The 17,175-nt window shown below is 40.4% G+C and overlaps 1 protein-coding gene and 1 pseudogene across 3 annotated transcripts in view; one reads left to right on the top strand and one right to left on the bottom strand.

Moving 5' to 3' along the window:
• Window positions 1-17,175, bottom strand: part of VAMP1 (vesicle associated membrane protein 1) — a 74,252-nt gene that overhangs the window by 8,287 nt on the left and 48,790 nt on the right. The gene's annotated exons all lie outside the window — the stretch shown is intronic.
• LOC309868858 (calcyclin-binding protein pseudogene) lies at window positions 45-6,221 on the top strand (annotated as a pseudogene). The gene is made up of 2 exons: window positions 45-58; window positions 5,390-6,221. The product of its transcript is annotated as a calcyclin-binding protein pseudogene (transcript).

Genomic DNA, 17,175 nt, shown 5'->3' with positions numbered 1-17,175 from the left:
CCGTAATCAGAAGAATAGCTGGGCTGGAACTTGGGAACAGAGAGATGAACCTGGAGAAGTAGGTAGGAAGCTGATCAGCCTGACTTACAACTGTAATAACGATTTTGGACTTTAACAGCAATAGGAAACCACTTAAGTTTCTTTTTCCTCCCACACTTTAGTTTTTAATTCTTCTTCATTTCACATTTTATTAAGTCATAAGATACATATGGTAAACTATGTAAAGTATACTGATCTTAAGTGTACAGCCTGAAGAAGTGTTACAACTGGGTTACATCCCAGAAGATACAGAACCTTCTTAGCGTCCCAGATTTCACGCCTCTCCCCCCTCAGTAAACCTTACTGCTTGGGTCTCAGTTAACATTCTGGGAGATAGGTAATATATCTTGAGATAGGGGCGCCTGGGTGGCCCAGTGGGTTAAAGCCTCTGCCTTGGGCTCGGGTCATGACCTCAGGGTCCTGGGATCGAGCCCCACATCGGGCTCTCTGCTCAGGGGGGAGGGAGCCTGCTTCCTCCTCTCTCTCTCTCTGCCTGCCTCTCTGTCTACTTGTGATCTCTGTCTGTCAAATAAACAAATAAAATCTTTAAAAAAAAAAAATATATATATATATATATCTTGAGATACAGGATATCTCCAGAGATGTTCACTATTCATCTTATGACTTGTCCCCGTCAATTAGTCCATAGAGATACTCATGATTTAACTTGTGACTTATCCCCATCAATTAGTCTATTAAGCTGTCTATTTAGCCATTTTATGTCTGTCTTCTTTTAATCAATATCATGTTTTCGAGATGTATCCTTGCTGTTGCTAATATCGGTAGTTTGGTTTCTTTTTAAAATTTTGCCATACAGGGGTGCCTGTGGCTTCATCGGTTAAGTGTCTGACTCCTGATTCGGCTCAGTCATGATCTCAGGGTCATGAGATCAAGCCCGGCATCAGGCTCCATGCTGTGGAGTCTCCTTGGGGTTCTCTCTCTCCCTCTCTCTCTGAGTCTCCCTCCTGCTCACACTCTCTCATTCTCTCTGTAAAAAAAATTTTTAAAAACTTTGTCATGTAGTATTCCACTGTATGAATACACCTGAATTTGTCCATTCTCTTGGTTCTTTCTAACTTAAGGATTGTTTCAAGTTTTCAGCAATTCTGAATAAAGTTACTACAAATATTCTTATACATGTCTTTTTACAGACATATGCACTCTTTTCTCTTGAGCATATACATAGAAGTAGAACTGTTAAATCATAAGATGGAAATCTGTATGGTTTTAGTTAATACTGCTAAAACATTTCTAAAATGATGGAAGTAATTTACAATCCCACCAGCAATGCTTGAGATTTGCATTGCTTCACATATGTACCTTAACTTGGGATTGTTACTCACCTTGCTATTAGCCACTTCAGTGGGTCTATTTCTCACTTGGGGTTTCTTTTCTCAGTAGATTATTTCCTTTAGGATAAATTTAGAATTACAAAAAAGTCGCAGATGATACAGAGTTTGGATATTCTCCACGCAGCCTCCCTTATTTTAATACCTTACACACTCATGATTCATTAGTTAAAAGCAAGAAATTAACACTGTTGAAATACTAATTAAGCGATAGACTTTACTCAGATTGCACCAGTTTTTCTCTAATGTCCTTTTACTGGTACAGGATCTAATCTAAGATACTACATTGTATTAGTGGTCATGACCCTTTAGTCTGATCTGTGACCGTTTCTTTCTTTTTTTTTTTCTTTTCTTATTTTTTCCTGGGCAGTTTTGAAGCATGCTAATTAGTTACTTGCAGAATGCCCTTCAGTTTGGGTTTTTGTGATGTTTTCTCAGGACTAGAAACTGCCAAACTGTCTTCCAAAGTGACTATAGTATACCCTTTCATATTTCCATCTGCAATCAGAATTCCTTATGCTCCATTACATTTCATGGTGGTGGTGTTGGTTTTAAGCAATTCTGGGAGGTGAACAGCGGTCCCTCATTGTGATTTTAATTTGCATTTCTCTAATGTCTAATGTTGATCGTCTTTTCACATGCTCATTTGCCATCCATATACCTCATTTGCCAAAGTGTCTCTTTAAATCTTTTGCTTATTTTTAAATTGAGTCATTTGTTTTTTTTACTCAGTTTTAAGGATTCTTTATGCATTCCAGATACAAGCATGCAGTCTGCAAATGTTTTCTCTTAGCCTGTGGTTTACCTATTTATTCTCTTAACATATCTGTCACAAAGCAGTTTTTAAATTTTGATATGATCTACATTATCAATTTTTTATTTTATGGATTGTGTTTTCTTTTAAATAATCTCTACACCCAACTTGGGGCTCAAACCCACAACCCCAAGATCAAAAGTGGCAATACTCTACCGACTGAACCATCCAGGTGCCCCATGGATTACATTTTGGATGTAGTATCTGAAATCTGATCACCAAACCCAAGCCCAAAGTTAATGCAGATTTTCTCCTGTGTTTTTTTTTAAGATTTTATTTATTTACTTGTTTGTTTATTTACTTACTTGAGAGAGAGTGTGTGTAGAGGGAGAGGGAGAAGCACACTCCCCGCGGAGCAGGAAGCACGACTCGGGGTTTGATCCTCAGGTGCCCAACCAGCTGGGCCACCCAGGTGCCCCTCTCCTGTGTTTTCTTCTAAATATTTTGTCACTTCATTCTTTCAGTTTAAGCTTATGAGCTGTTACTCTTTGTTTAAGTATGAGGTATATGTTGAAGTTTGTTTTTTTGTGGTTGAAAAAGACTGTTCTTTCTACATTAAATTTTCTTTGCATCTTTTCAAAACTCAGTTGATAATACTTGTGTGGGTTTATTTCTGGGCTCTCTTGGCACTGCAGGCCTATGGGTCTACCCTTTTGCTAATACCACACTATCTTGATGACTGTAGTTTCCTAATAAGTCTTGAAATCCAATAGGGTAGTTTCTCCAACTGGTGTTCCTTTTTTAGTTCCTTTCAGTTCCTTTTCTTTCCCGTATAAATTTTAGAATCCACTTGCCAATTTCTATCAGAAAAATATTAAAAAGGCCTGCTGTGATTTTGATTGAAGATACACTAACTCTTTAAATCGAACTGGGGAGAACTGACATCCATGCAATATTGAATTTCCCAACCCAGGAACACAGTATATCTCTCCATTTATTTACATCATTGTTGATTTTTTTTATTACTGTTTCATAGTTTTTAATATACAGATCCCGGCCATACTTTGTGATATGTATACTTAAATACTTAAGTGGGGAGTGGGAGGTGGGGGACTATTATAAATCATATTTTTAAATTTCAAATTCTAATTTTCCACTGCTGAGATATGGAAATATGTTTGACTTTTGTATATTGGCCCTGTATCCGACAAACTTGCTAAACTTACATAATAGTTCTAGGAACATTTTTGTAGATCCTTTGGGATTTTTACACAGATAATTATGTCATTTTCGAACAAAAACAGTTTTATGCCTTCCTTTCTAATCTGTAAAACTTTTATTTTCTTGCCTTATTACATTGGCCAGGACATCTGGTAGATTGAAAAGATGTTCTGATCACAGATTCTTTAGAGCAAAATGATCATACCTGTCAGAGCATTTTCATTTGGCCTGACATTTGGCATTTACAGAACAGACACAGCACTAGTACCAATACAATATACCTAACATTAGGACAAGCCAGTATGGAATAGGGATAGAAGAAAAGAAACAACTAGCATGTTCTGGAGAGCCATTACATACATTTAATATTCTTGTACTAATTTGATTACTCACTTTCCCCCTTAATTTACTGCAATTTGTACCTTATAGTAAGTTTATACATTACTATTTAGCATAGAAATCAGCTAATGGTCTGCTAGATCCAGGTCTTCCTCGGGCCAATCATTTTTCATAGGTATTATATCCTGAAGACGCTTTAATTTAATCCCCCAATACATTTGATCATTTGCATGAAGTAGTTGAATTTTACCAACATCACTATATCAAATATTTTTAACATTTGGGTCTACTATCAAGTATACAAGGCCCAGTCCAGCATAAGGGTCTATTCCTATTAGAACCTATGTACAGTTCCCTGGGGCTACCAGCATTGGTCCAGCTGTGTGCACACAAGCTGTGTACATGGTCTTCCCTTCCCCCTCCTCCCAGCACCTTTCCCAGAGCCATCTACAGTCTCTCTCTTGTGGCATTTTGTGCGCAGACAGTGCAAGAGGAAAACGTCTAGATTCAGCCCCTACTTATAGCTGCAGCAGCCAAGTGTCCACTCACCTCAAGGGAGTGCCCCAAAATGTTGACTTCGTGTTGCCAATCACCTTCTAAATCTGGGAGTTCTTCTGGTGGGCATTGACTTGCCCTGCTTTCATGTGCCCCTTAAATTCCCAGAGTAATTTCTGCATGGTCGCACCCTATCCAGGTATCCCCTTAATAGTCCTGTTTTCCTTTGACCACCCATAGCCAGGCTATGAATCTGTAAAAAACCAAACACAGGGACTTTTAACCAGTGTTCAACTCTTGCATCAGTGCTAGAGAACAGCACACAGCTGAGCCCATGAAGAGATAATCCTCTTCTAACAGCACAGCTGCTGTTTCAGACCATGAGGGACTGACTAGGTGGCCGTGCAGGGGTCAAAGATCCCTTATCTCCTCCCCTTCCTTACTTTCTCATCCCAAGCCAATGCTTCTGTGAGCCATGGCTGTTTGAGCAAATCCCACTCCTCTGACACCAACTTACAGGATCTGTTTCTACTCACAACACTTGTGACACCAAATGGATGCATTTTCCACAGCAGATTCTCCAGTTCTCTGCAGATACCAACTTCATGTCCTCCAATTTAGCTCAATTTTGACACTAACGACCCAGAGCTTGTGGGTTACCTACACTTCTGTCCATGTTGCCTACAAATCAGGGGTTCCCAAGACCCCCGTCTTCACCTACAATAATTTGCTAGAACGGTTTAACAGAATTCAGGGAACTCCTTTACTAACTAGTGACAGGTTTATTACAAAGAGTATTATAAAGGATACAAACAAGCTACCAAAGAGGGACGTGGGGCAAGGTCTGGAAGAGTCCAGAGCACAAGTCTCTGTCCCGTGGTCCCAGCTCATGAATGCGTTCACAACCTGCAAGCTCTCTGAACCCCTTAGTTTAGGGATTTTTATGGCAGCCTTATTCTAAACAGAACTATTATTAATTCAGTCTCTAGCCTCGCTCCCCTTCCTGGAGGGTGGGTGGATAGAGCTAGAAGTTCCAAACTTCTAATTACGGCTTAACCTTCCTGGTGACCAGTTCTGACCCTGAAGCTATCCAAGAGCCCACCAAGAGTCACCACGTGAAGACAAAACACACTTGAGAGGCGCCACGTGCGGAAGCCGGTCACAGCTGCCTCAGGGTTGGCTGTGCGCACAGGAAGCACAGGCGCTGGGCTGGGACTCCTGCTGGGACGGGCTCGGGCTCTGCCTCTGAGCAAGCAGCTTCCCTGCGTTGTTTCCTGTTCTCTCTCCTGTGTGGCTGCAGCTCCGGGCCTTGCCTTGCGGGCCCAGCTGACCAAGGCTGCAGCTTGGGTCTCCAGAAAGACCCAGGGGAGATGAAGGTGCTGCTGGAAAAGGCCACTAGAAAAAGAGTACACGATGCCCTTACCTTTGAAAGTCCAAGATGGAGACAGAAATCTAGACCAAGATGCCACTGAAATCGCAGAGAGCAGCAGAACCCCTTGACAATGAAAAGCCAGCTGCCATGGTTGCTCCCTTGACAATGGGATGTACAGTGAAAATCAGTGATTGCGGATGGGATCGGCAGATAAATTTGTGAAGATCTACCTCACCTTAAGTTGAGTTTGTCAAGTCCCCACTGAGAACACACATGTGCATTTCACAGAGACCTCATTTGATCTTTTGGTAAAGAATCTGAATGGGAAGAGTCACTCCATGGTCATGAACAATCTCTTGAAACCCATCTCCGTGGAAGGCAGTTCAAAAAAATTCAAGACAGATACAGTTCTTATGTAGAAAGAAAGCAGAAAACACGTGGTGGGACTACCTGACCCAAGTTGAAAAAAGAATGCAGAAAGAAAAGCCCTCCCACAGCACTCATCAGTAGGAAATATATCCTACTGAGGGACTGGTGGATGCTCTAAAGAAAATTATGAAGATGGAGATGATGAAATTGAACTATTAATAAAGCTTAGGTGGAATCAAGAGAGAAGCCAAAGGAGACAAAGAATTTGGGGGTTTTATTTTTTTTTTTTAAGATTTTATTTATTTATTTATTTGATAGAGACATCACAAGTAGGCAGAGAGAGAGGGGGAAGCTGGTTCCGGGCCGAGCAGGGAGCCTGATGTGGGGCTCCATCCCAGGACCTTGAGATCATGACCTGAGCCGAAGGCAGAGGCTTAATCCACTGAGCAACCAAGGTGCCCCACAGAATTTTGGGATTTTAAAGTCATTTTGGTGGGACGTCTGGGTGGTTTAGTTGGTTAAGTGTCTACCTTTGACTCAGGTCATGATCCCAGGGTCCCAGAATCAAGTCCCACATTGGACTCCCTGCCCAGCCAGGAGTCTGCCTCTCCCTCTGCCTGACACTCCCCCTGCTTGTGCTCTCTCTCTCTCTCTGACAAATAAATAACAAAAATCTTTTTTAAAAAATTAAGATAAAATCAGAAGTCATTTTGGGAATCGTGGTGTGGAAATACTGATGTTCCCAATAGGGAGATGTTGGTGAACTGCACAGATGAATTTGACAGATAACTACAAACACAGCCTTCTTCTAAGAAGAGGCAATGAATTCTCCCATTTCCTCCTGGAGGATTTGTTTAAATAGAATATGCTTATTAAACACTTCCTCCAAAGATGGTTTCTTTAGCAATCACGTCATTTTGTTCCAGAAAGGGTAACATCGCATTCATGTGTGAAATGTGAAAAAGCAAGTCTTGCCTAATGATAACGCCCCATTGTCTTTCTTTTCATTCAGCTAACAAAATTTATTGTTCACCTGTAAGTTCCTGACATTGGCTCCCACCAGTGTAAGAATAAGTAAAAATAAAACCTGAATTTCTAGGGGTGCCTGGGTGGCTCAGTGGGTTAAAGCCTCTGCCTTCGGCTCAGGTCATGGTCCCAGGGTTCTGGGATCGAGCCCCGCTTTGGGCTCTCTGCTTGGCAGGGAGTCTGCTTCCTCCTCTCTCTCTCTCTGCCTGTTTCTCTGCCTGCTTGTGATCTCTGTCTGTTGAATAAATAAATAAAATCTTTATTTTTAAAAAAAAACCTGAATTTCTATATAAATAAGTAAATAAATAACAAAAGGCATTTTTATCACCCAAGAAATTAGAATGGTAAATCTTTTTATTTCTCCCTTAGATCTTTTAGTTTTGCTTCATATATTTTGCAGCTCTACTGTTAGGTGCATATACGTTTAAGATTACTATATTTTCTTTTTTCTTTTAAGATTTTATTTATTTATTTGACAGAGATTACAAGTAGGCAGAGAGAGAGGAGGAAGCAGACTCCCCGCTGAACAGAGAGTGCAATGTGGGACTCGATTCCAGGATCCCGGGACTATGACCCGAGCTGAAGGCAGAGGCTTTAACCCACTGAGCCACCCAGACTCCCAAGATTACTATGTCTTCTTGAAGAAATTACCCTTTAATCAGTATATTGTGTCCCTCTTTTTCCCTGATCTGTTCTTGTTCTGAAGTCTACTTTATGTGAAATTAATATAAACATTCCATGTTTCTTTTGATTCATGTTTTTTTTAAGATTATTTATTTATTTATTTGACAGAGAAAGAGATCACAAGTAGGCAGAGAGGCAGGCAGAGAGAGAGAGAGGAGGAAGCAGGCTCCCCACTGAGCAGAGAGCCCGATGCGGGACTCAATCCCAGGACCCCAAGATCATGACCTGAGCCAAAGGCAGCGGCTTAACCCACTGAACCACCCAAGGCGCCCCTTGATTCATGTTTTTATGGTACATCTTTCTCTACTCTTTTATTTTTAACCTATTGAATATTCTATATTTAATGTGAATTTCTGGTACACAGCGTATAGTTGGGTCTTGCTTCTTAAACTTCATCTTTTAAGTAGTATGCTTAGACTATCCATTTCTAACATGATTATTGACATGGTTGAATGCCCTCTTGTTTGCTGATTTCTTTTGTTTGTTTTCTATGTTTTGGGGGGATTTCTTTTCATTGTTATCTATTTATTAATATATTTGGTTATATTAAAATGTAAAATTTTGTCCACTAAAAGACAACATAAACACAGGACTATGACGATACTTACAATTCATATAACTGACAAAGAATTACCATCCAGAATGTTTAAAAGAAAAAGATCAGATAAAGACAAACAATCTGACAGAAAAACAGGCAAAGAATATGAATGAAGAAAACTAATGAAGAAAACCAACACCACCTTGGGTGGTTCAGTGGGTTAAGCCGCTGCCTTTGGCTCAGGTCATGATCTTGGGGTCCTGGGATTGAGTCCCGCATCGGGCTCTCTGCTCAGTGGGGAGCCTGCTTCCTCCTCTCTCTCTCTCTGCCTGCCTCTCTGCCTACTTGTGATCTCTTTCTCTGTCAAATAAATAAATAAAAATCTTTAAAAAAAACATGATATATATGAATATATATATATATATATATATATATATATATATATATTTTTTTTTTTTTAAGGAGATGTTCAGCCACAGACTCTTAACTAAAGAGAACAAACAGCTAGTTATCAGTGGGGAGGAGGGTAGAGGGATGAGTTAAGCAGGTGACAGGGATTAAGGAGGGCAGTTGGAGTGATGAGCACCAGATGTTGTATGAAGTGTTGTATCACTATTTGGACACCTGAAACTAATATTACACTGTAGGTTAACTAACTGGAATTTAAATAAAAACTTAAAGAAAAGAGTAAGAATAGATCACCTACAAGGTGTATGAGGGTACCAAGAGAAGAGGGCCAAGACAAGACCCTGCAGAACTTCCACATTCAATGGCCAGGGAGAGGAGGGAGAGCTGGCAAAGGAAATTGAATCAGAACACCCAAAGGAGAAAGAAACCAAGGAAACATGATGTTTGGGGAGGGAAAATGTTTCAAGAAGAAAGGGGCATTCAACCATGTCAAAAGCTGCTCAGGAGTTAAATAAGAAGATGGAAGAGTATCTGTTGGATTTGTTAAAATGTAGTCATGGAACTTAGTGAGAGTAGATCCAATGAAGAGATGGGGATGAAGTGAGATGAAGGATGGGTGGGAGGTAAGCAGGGCTGCCACATGGCACAACCCTGGACAGCTCCTTTCAAATGTGCCCTAGGAGGCACCATTTACACAGACTACAGAATAATGTGGTGTGTGGAGTTGTCTGATGTTGAGCCCCTGGAGAGAAAATGGAGCCCATGAGTAGAGTGATTTAAGAGCATTACCCATAAGGTCCAACAGCCTGTCCTCAAACACTGGTTGCAACACTTACTAATAATGTGAAGTTGCTCAAGTGGCTCAAACATTTCACACCTCAGGGTCCAAATCTATAAAAATCGTACCAACACAATAGGACTGTTGTGAGAGGTAAATACAACACTCTACATTTCAGCTCATAATAAGCATTCGATCAATGTAAATTATCATTTTCTGTAGCACTTAGACAAACATTTTCAAAAGCATGGCCATCATGGGAAGAGAGAAATGACAATAGCTACAAGGGGATATGGAATTGAAGGAAGGTAGTGTTTATTTTGTTTTGTTTAACTTTATTTCTTAAAGCTTTGGTTTCCAGATAAATTGCACAGAAAATACAGAGTGTCCATATACTCTTCCTTCCCCTCCACACACCACTTCCTCTACTACTAACATCTTGCATTAGTGTGATACACTTGTTACAGCTTATGAACCAAACCAATACATTGTTACTAACTAAAGTTCATAGTTAACATTAGAGTTCACTCTGTCCTGTGGGCTTGACAAATGTATAATATCATGTATCCATTATTATGGTATCATATGGTACCAAGTAGTTTCACTACCCTAAAAATCCCCTATGATTCACATCTTTATTCCTCCTGCTCCACAAGCCCCTGGCAACCTCTGATTCTTTTTATTGTCTCTATAGTTTTGCTTTTTCTAGAATGTCATAGTTGGAATCAAACAATATATAGCCTTCTCAGACTGGCTTCTTTCTCTTAGCAATATGCATTCAGGTTATTCCCTGGTTTTCTATTTTGTTTTTTGTGGCTCAATGGCTCATTACTTTTTTTGCAGAATAATATTTCATGATGTAGATGTACCACTATTTTTTAACCATTCAACCATATAAGAATATCTTGGTTACTTCTAAGTTTTGGCAATTATGAATAAAGCTACTGAAACATATGTGGGCAGGTTTTTGTGTAGACAGAAGTTTTCAACTCTTTTGGGCAAATACTGAAGTACAAAATTGCCAGATCATGTGATAAGACTACATGTAGCTTTGTAAGAAATTGCCAAACTGTCTTCCAGGTTGGTTCTGCCATTTTGTATTTCCAACAGAAATGAGGGAGAGTTCCTGCTGTTCTGTATACTCACGGGAGATTGGTGTTTGGGATTTTAGCCATTCTAATAGGTGTGCAGTATTATCTTGTTGCTTTCATTTGCAATTCTTTAATAACATATGAGGTTTAGCATCTTTTCTTTTTCATATGCTTATTTGCCAGCTGTACATCTTTGGGAGGTGTCTGTTCAGATCTTTTTGCCCATTGGATGGCCCATTTTTTAAATTAAATTGCCTATTTTCATATTGTTGAGCTTCAACAGTTCTTTGTAAGTTTTTAACATGCATTCTTTATTAGATTTGTGTCTTGCCAATATTTTTTTCAGTTGCGGCTTGTCCTCATTCTTTTAACGGTGTCTTTCACAGAGCAGAAATTTTTCAATTTAATGGGAATCTCATTTGTCAATTTTTTTTTCTTTCACAAACACTACTTTCGCTGTTTGTATTTAAAAAATCATTGCCAAGTTCATGGTCTCCTAGATTTTTTTCCCATACTATCTTCTAGTATTTTTATAGTTTTGCATTATCCATTTAGGTCTATTACCCATTTTGAGTTAATTTTTGTGAAACGTATAAGGTCTATTCTAGTCTCTCTCTTTCTTTGTAATATTTTTATTTATTTGTCAGAGAAAGAGAGCACAAGCAGGGGGAGCAGCAAGCAGAGGCAGGGAGAGAAGGAGGCTCCATACTGGTAGCCTGATGCGGGACTTGATCCCAGGACCTTGGGATCACAACCGAAACCAAACCCAAAACAAACCAAAGATGTGCAGCCAACTGAGCCACCCAGGCATCCCTATTCTAGTCTCTTTTTTTGTATGTCCAGTTGTTCTAGCACCATTTGTTGAAAAAAACTATCTTTTCTCCATTGATTGCCTTTAGTCCCTTGCCAAAAATCAGTTGATTATATTTCTCTGTATCTATTTCTAGGCTTTCTATTTGGTTCCATTTATCTATTCGTTTATTCTTTTTGCCCATCCTATACTATTTTTTTAAGATTTTATTTATTTATTTGACAGAGATCACAAGTAGGCAGAGAGGTAGGCAGAGAGGGGGGTGGGGAAGTGGGCTCCCTGCTGAGCAGAGAACCTGTTGTGGTGCTCAATCCCAGGACCCTGAGATCATGACCTGAGCCGAAAGCAGAGGCTTTAACCCACTGAGCCACCTAGGCTCCCCACCATCTTATACTATCTTAATTACAAAAGCTTTATAGTAAGACGAAGCAGGTAGTGTCAGTCTTCTTCTGACTTTATTCTTCTCCTTCAATACTGAATTAGCTACTCTGAGTCTTTCTCTCTCTCTTTTTTAAGATTTTATTTATTTATATGAGAGCGCGAAAGCGAGAGAGATCACAGAAAGAGAGGAAAAGAGAGAAGCAGACTCCCAGCTAAGCTGAGAGCCCAACATGGGGCTTGATCCCAGGATTCCAGGATCATGACCTGAGCTAAAGGCAGACGCTTAACCAACTGAGCCACGCAGAAGCTCCTTCTTTTTTTTTTTTTTTTTTTAAGTAATTTCTACACCCAATGTAAGGCTCAAACTCACAACCCTGAGATCAAGAACCTCAAGCTCTTCCGATTGAGCCAGACAGGCACACCTTGGATCTTTTTTAACTTTCTATTGTTTGTCAATATACACAAAACAACCTGCTGGGATTTTGGTCGGGATTGTGTCAAATCTACAGATGAGGTTGGGAAGAACTACTATTGAACAATATTGAGTGGAAGAGTTTTTGGGTTTTGTTTTTTGTTTTATTTTTAAGATGAGGAGAAGCTCAAGCATATTTAAAAGTTTTGGGAAAGGAGCCAGTAGAGAAGAGATTGAAACCTCAAAAGGCAGAGAATCATCAATATGAGATTACTGAGCAGGCTGCAAGAAGTGGGGTTCTGGGGCACCTGGGTGGCTCAGTGGGTTAAAGCCTCTGCCTTCGGCTCAGGTCATGATCCCAGGGTTCTGGGATCGAGCCCCGCATTGGGCTCTCTGCTCAGCGGGGAGCCTGCTTCCCTTTCTCTCTCTCTCTGCCTGCCTCTCTGCCTACTTGTGATCTCTTCCTCTGTCAAATAAATAAATAAAATATTTTTTTTTAAAGTGGGGTTCTGGGTGCATGTGGGGGAATTGATAGGAGAAGGGACCTTTGTCCATTATAAAGGAGGACAGGGAGTGAGGACATGTGTAAATGCAGGTGTATTTGTAAATTTGGTGGTGTTTGGTTCTCGGTAAAGATGGATGCCAAGTCAGCTGTTGAAAGCAAGAGGATGAGATAGGACTTGGAAGTTTGAATGGAGGAAGTATGAGCAATCATCACACAGAGGGAAAGAACATATTCACCAGAGGGATGGGGCAGGATCACCAGGTAATGTTAAAGGCTCTCCTGGTGACCAAAAACTTGAAGCCATGCAGACCTGTGAGACCACCCAGTGTACTCAGACACCCAGTTGTATGCACAGAGAAGGAAATTGTTCATCCATCCAGGATCAGGCTGCTTCCACAAAGGTGTGATTAAAGGTCAGGGACACAAAGGATTTTATAATAGCAACAAGAGAATGATGAAAAGTAGTGGTGGGCTGTCAGATCTAAGAGGGACAGGGAAGTGAAAATGGAAGGAGCTAATGGCTGAAAATCAAGTGGAGAGGCAGGGGACTGGCAGCCGGAGGGAAGACCAGGTGCAGTGGGCGTGGTTGAGCAAGAACAGGAGGTTGTGGTCAAAGAGTTTCCATCTCTGTAAAGTCGGGACATGGGAGTTGCAGTGATAATCAAACGTGACAGAACGTGTGCTCTGTAAACAGTGAAACACCACACCCATGTTTGTTTTTTCACTAGATGTAAACTTGAAGACAGGAATCATGTCTCAGACAGTCCTCCTGCTAGCCTAGCACTTCATGTTGAATCCAGGGTAATGAATCTGAGTGTTAGAAAGAGGAGCCAGTGAGTAGATTTCCCTTGAAGATTGAGGCTCGGCCAGAATTTTGGACTTTCCAGTCCTGAAAACAGCTGATCCTTCCACATTCTTGTAAGCAGACCAGCTGACGTCTGACCATGAGGTTATATATAGATCAGACTGTTCTGATAAAGGCAGGGCAGCTTGTATTGAATACAGTAGTCCCCTCTTATCCGTGGTCTCATTTGCTGTGGTTTCAGTTAACGCTGGCCAACCACAGGCTGGAAATAGATGATCCTTCCTCTCATGCAGCCTCAGAAGGTAGCCTAATACCATATCACAGTGCCTACCTCATTGACTTTGTGTTATCTCATCACAGAGGCATTTTGTTATCTCACAGTATCGCAAGAAGTGTGAGAAGAGTACAAAAAGATGTGTTGTGTGTGTGTGTGTGTGTGTGTACATGTGAGACCACATCACATAACTTATAGCATGTTGTTATCATTGTTCTGTTATTTTATTATCAGTTGTTATTAACCTCTGTGCTTAATTTATGAATTAAACTTTATCATAGGTCTGTATGTATAGGAAAACACATAGTATATATAGGTTCAGTACTATGTGTGTTCTTAGGTATCCCCCACAGATAAGGGGGGCGGACTACTGTATATATTTATAAACTCTCAATAAAATATTAAAAAGCAATTATTTGAAGACATTGGGGAATTACCTAAAGGGTAGAAAATGGAAGAGATTTAGTGCTTTAAAAAAAAAGAAAAGAAAAACATACTGATTGAGAGTCGTATTACCTGGCTTTTACAGGTTTTCATGATGTACATGGGGGAGGGTGGATAGAGCCAAAGAAGAAATTGGCACTCTTGCTAATGAGTCCAAGTTTGGTATTGTCAGCTCAGCTGGAAACTGAAGGGTATTCTCAGAAAAGAAGGAACAAGAGGAGAGCCCCCAAATCAGCGAACTCCTTCAAATCCTTAACTGACTCCTGAACTATGGAGCAATACTCCAAGGAGCCAATCACAAGAATGTTCATTCCTCATCAGGCATGGTTTAAGATTAACCCAGTATTGGGGTGCCTGGGTGGTTAATCGGTTAACTGTCTGACTCTTGATTTTGGTTCCAGTAATGATCTCAGGGTCCTGGGATTGATCCCTGCATCAGGCTCTGCACTCAGTGGGGAGTCTGCTTGAGGATTCTCTTCCACTCCCTTTGCCCCTCCGCTGGCTCTCTCTCTCCCTCTCAAATAAATAAATAAAATCTTTTAAAAAGTGTAACTGAAAGTGGATAAAATACCTAATACCTAAATGCAAAAGATAAAGCTATAAAACTCTTAGAAGGAATATGGGTATAATCTGTTTTACCCCAATTAGGCAATGGTTTTGTTTTTTTTTTTTTAATATGACAATAAAAGCACAAGCAACAAAGGAAAAAAGCATAAATTGGACTTCATCAAAATTAAAATTTTTTGTACTTCAAAGGATACCATCAAGAAAGTAAAAAGACAACCCACAGAATGGGAGAATGTATTTGAAAGTCATACATCTGATGAGGCACTTGTACCTAAAATATATAAAGAATTCCTATGACACAAGTATTAAAAAGGACAAACAACCCAATTCAAAAATAGGTAAAGAACTGGGGTGCCTGACTGGCTCAGTTGGTGGAGCATGTGACTCTCAGGGTTGTGAGTTTGAGCCCCATGTTGGAATGTAGAGATTACTTTAAAAAAAAAATTTTTTTTAACGGGTAAAGGTCTTGAATAGATACTTCTCCAAAGAAGATGTATAAATGGCTAACAAGCCATGGAAAGGTGTTCAACATCATTAGAGCTTAGAGAAATGCATGTAAAAACCACAATGAGATACCACTGACTAAGATGATTACAATTTTAAAAAGACAGATAGTAACTAATGTTGGTAACAATGTCGAGAAACTAAAAACTTCATAAGCTGCTAGTGACAATGTCAAATGTTGCAGTCACTTTGGAAAATAGTCTAGAAGCTCTTAAAGAGGTTAAACATAAAATTACCACATGACCGGGGCACCTGGGTGGCTCAGTGGGTTAAAGCCTCTGCTTTCAGCTCAGGTCATGATCCCAGGGTCCTGGGATTGAGCCCCACATCAGGCTCTCTGCTCAGTAGAGAGCCTGCTTCCTTGTCTCTCTCTCTCTGCCTGCCTTTCTTGCCTACTTATAATCTCTGTCTGTCAAATAAATAAATAAAATCTTTAAAAAACAATTACCACATGACCCAACAATCCTGGTCCTACGTATACACCTGAAAAAAATAAAGACACATCCACACACAAAACAGCTGTACAATTGTACACAAATGTTGATGACACCATTACGCATAACAGCTCAAAAGATGAAACAATGTAAATGTCCATCAACTGAGAAATAGGTCAATAAAATGTGGTATATCTATGCAATGAAGTATTACTCAGTGACAGAAAGGAAGTACAACATGGGTAAAGCAAGAAAACATGATGCTAAGTCAAAGAAATCAATCACAGAGGACTATATATTGTAAGATTTCATCTATATGAAATGTTGGGAATAAGTAAATCCATAGAAATAGGAAGTAGATTGGCTATTGTTTAGGGCCGGAAGGGTTTGAGGGAAAATGAGTGCTGATGGCTCAGGAGTGTGGACATTCTTTTTGGGGAAATAATGAAAATATTCTAAAACTGACTGTGGTGATGGGTGCATATTCTTCAGGAATGACAAGAGGGGCACTGGGTGGCTCAGTCAGTTAAGTGTCCAACTCTTGCTTTGGCCTCAGGTCCCGATCTCAAGGTCGTGAGACTGACCCCCATGTGAGGTCCATGCTCAGTGTGGAGTCTACTTGGGATTTTCTCTTTCCTTCTGCCCCTCCCATTTCTGCTCTCTCTCTCTGAAATAAATAAATAAATCTTTTTTAAAAAATTTACATGGTATAGTAATGGGATATTATAGGAATGAAGTACAAATATATGGTACAACATAGATAAACCTCAGAAGCATTACATTAAGTGAAAGAAGCCAATCATAAAAGAGCACATATCATATGATTCCACTTATAGGAAATGTGCACAATAGGCAAACCCATAGAAACAGAAAGTAGGTTAATGGTGGCCTAGGGCTGCCTTAATGAGGGAAATAGGGAGTGACTGCTAATGGCCACATGGTTTCTTTTGGGGATGATGAAAGTGCTCTAAAATTGTAGGGATGGCTGCATAATTCTGTGAATACTCTAAACACTATCGCCTTGTACACATCAAATAGGTGAACTGTATGACTGTATGATTCAGATATAACTGAATTATATCTCAAAACTGGTTAAAAAAAAAAAAAAGACTGAGCCAAAAGCACACATTTCTACATCAGCTGCAGCCAAGGGAGGACTCGGAGTTCAGAACCTGTAAAGGGGTTGGGGTGACTGCCTTTGGAGTGTGGGGGGATGATATAGGGTAGGATGTCTGCTCATCCTCTCCCCTTTTGAGCACTACAGAATAGAGGCAACACCATGGTAGTAACATGAACAGAGGAGAGCCCACCCACAGACCCACACATATGACTCAAGCCCAAGGGTTGGCAATGGCCACGTTAATATCCCAGGGCTCTGAGGTGTCCAACTTGAGAGACACCCCGAACCAGTGTATCAGCACCATTCTGGTGGCAGGGATCCATCCATACAGGACCAGGTCTGGTCCCGAGGCACCCTGCCAGGCTCACTGGTCCAAGGCACTGGAGGGAGACTTACAACTCCAAAGCACAAGAGCCCCTGAGGTGTGGGAACCTGGACAGTCTTTCTTCTGTCTA

This window comes from Mustela nivalis (genome assembly GCF_964662115.1).
Source record: "Mustela nivalis genome assembly, chromosome: 7".
NCBI lineage: Eukaryota > Metazoa > Chordata > Mammalia > Carnivora > Mustelidae > Mustela > Mustela nivalis.
The sequence above is the reverse complement of the archived record's forward strand: the minus strand, read 5'-3'. Positions and strand labels throughout refer to the sequence as shown.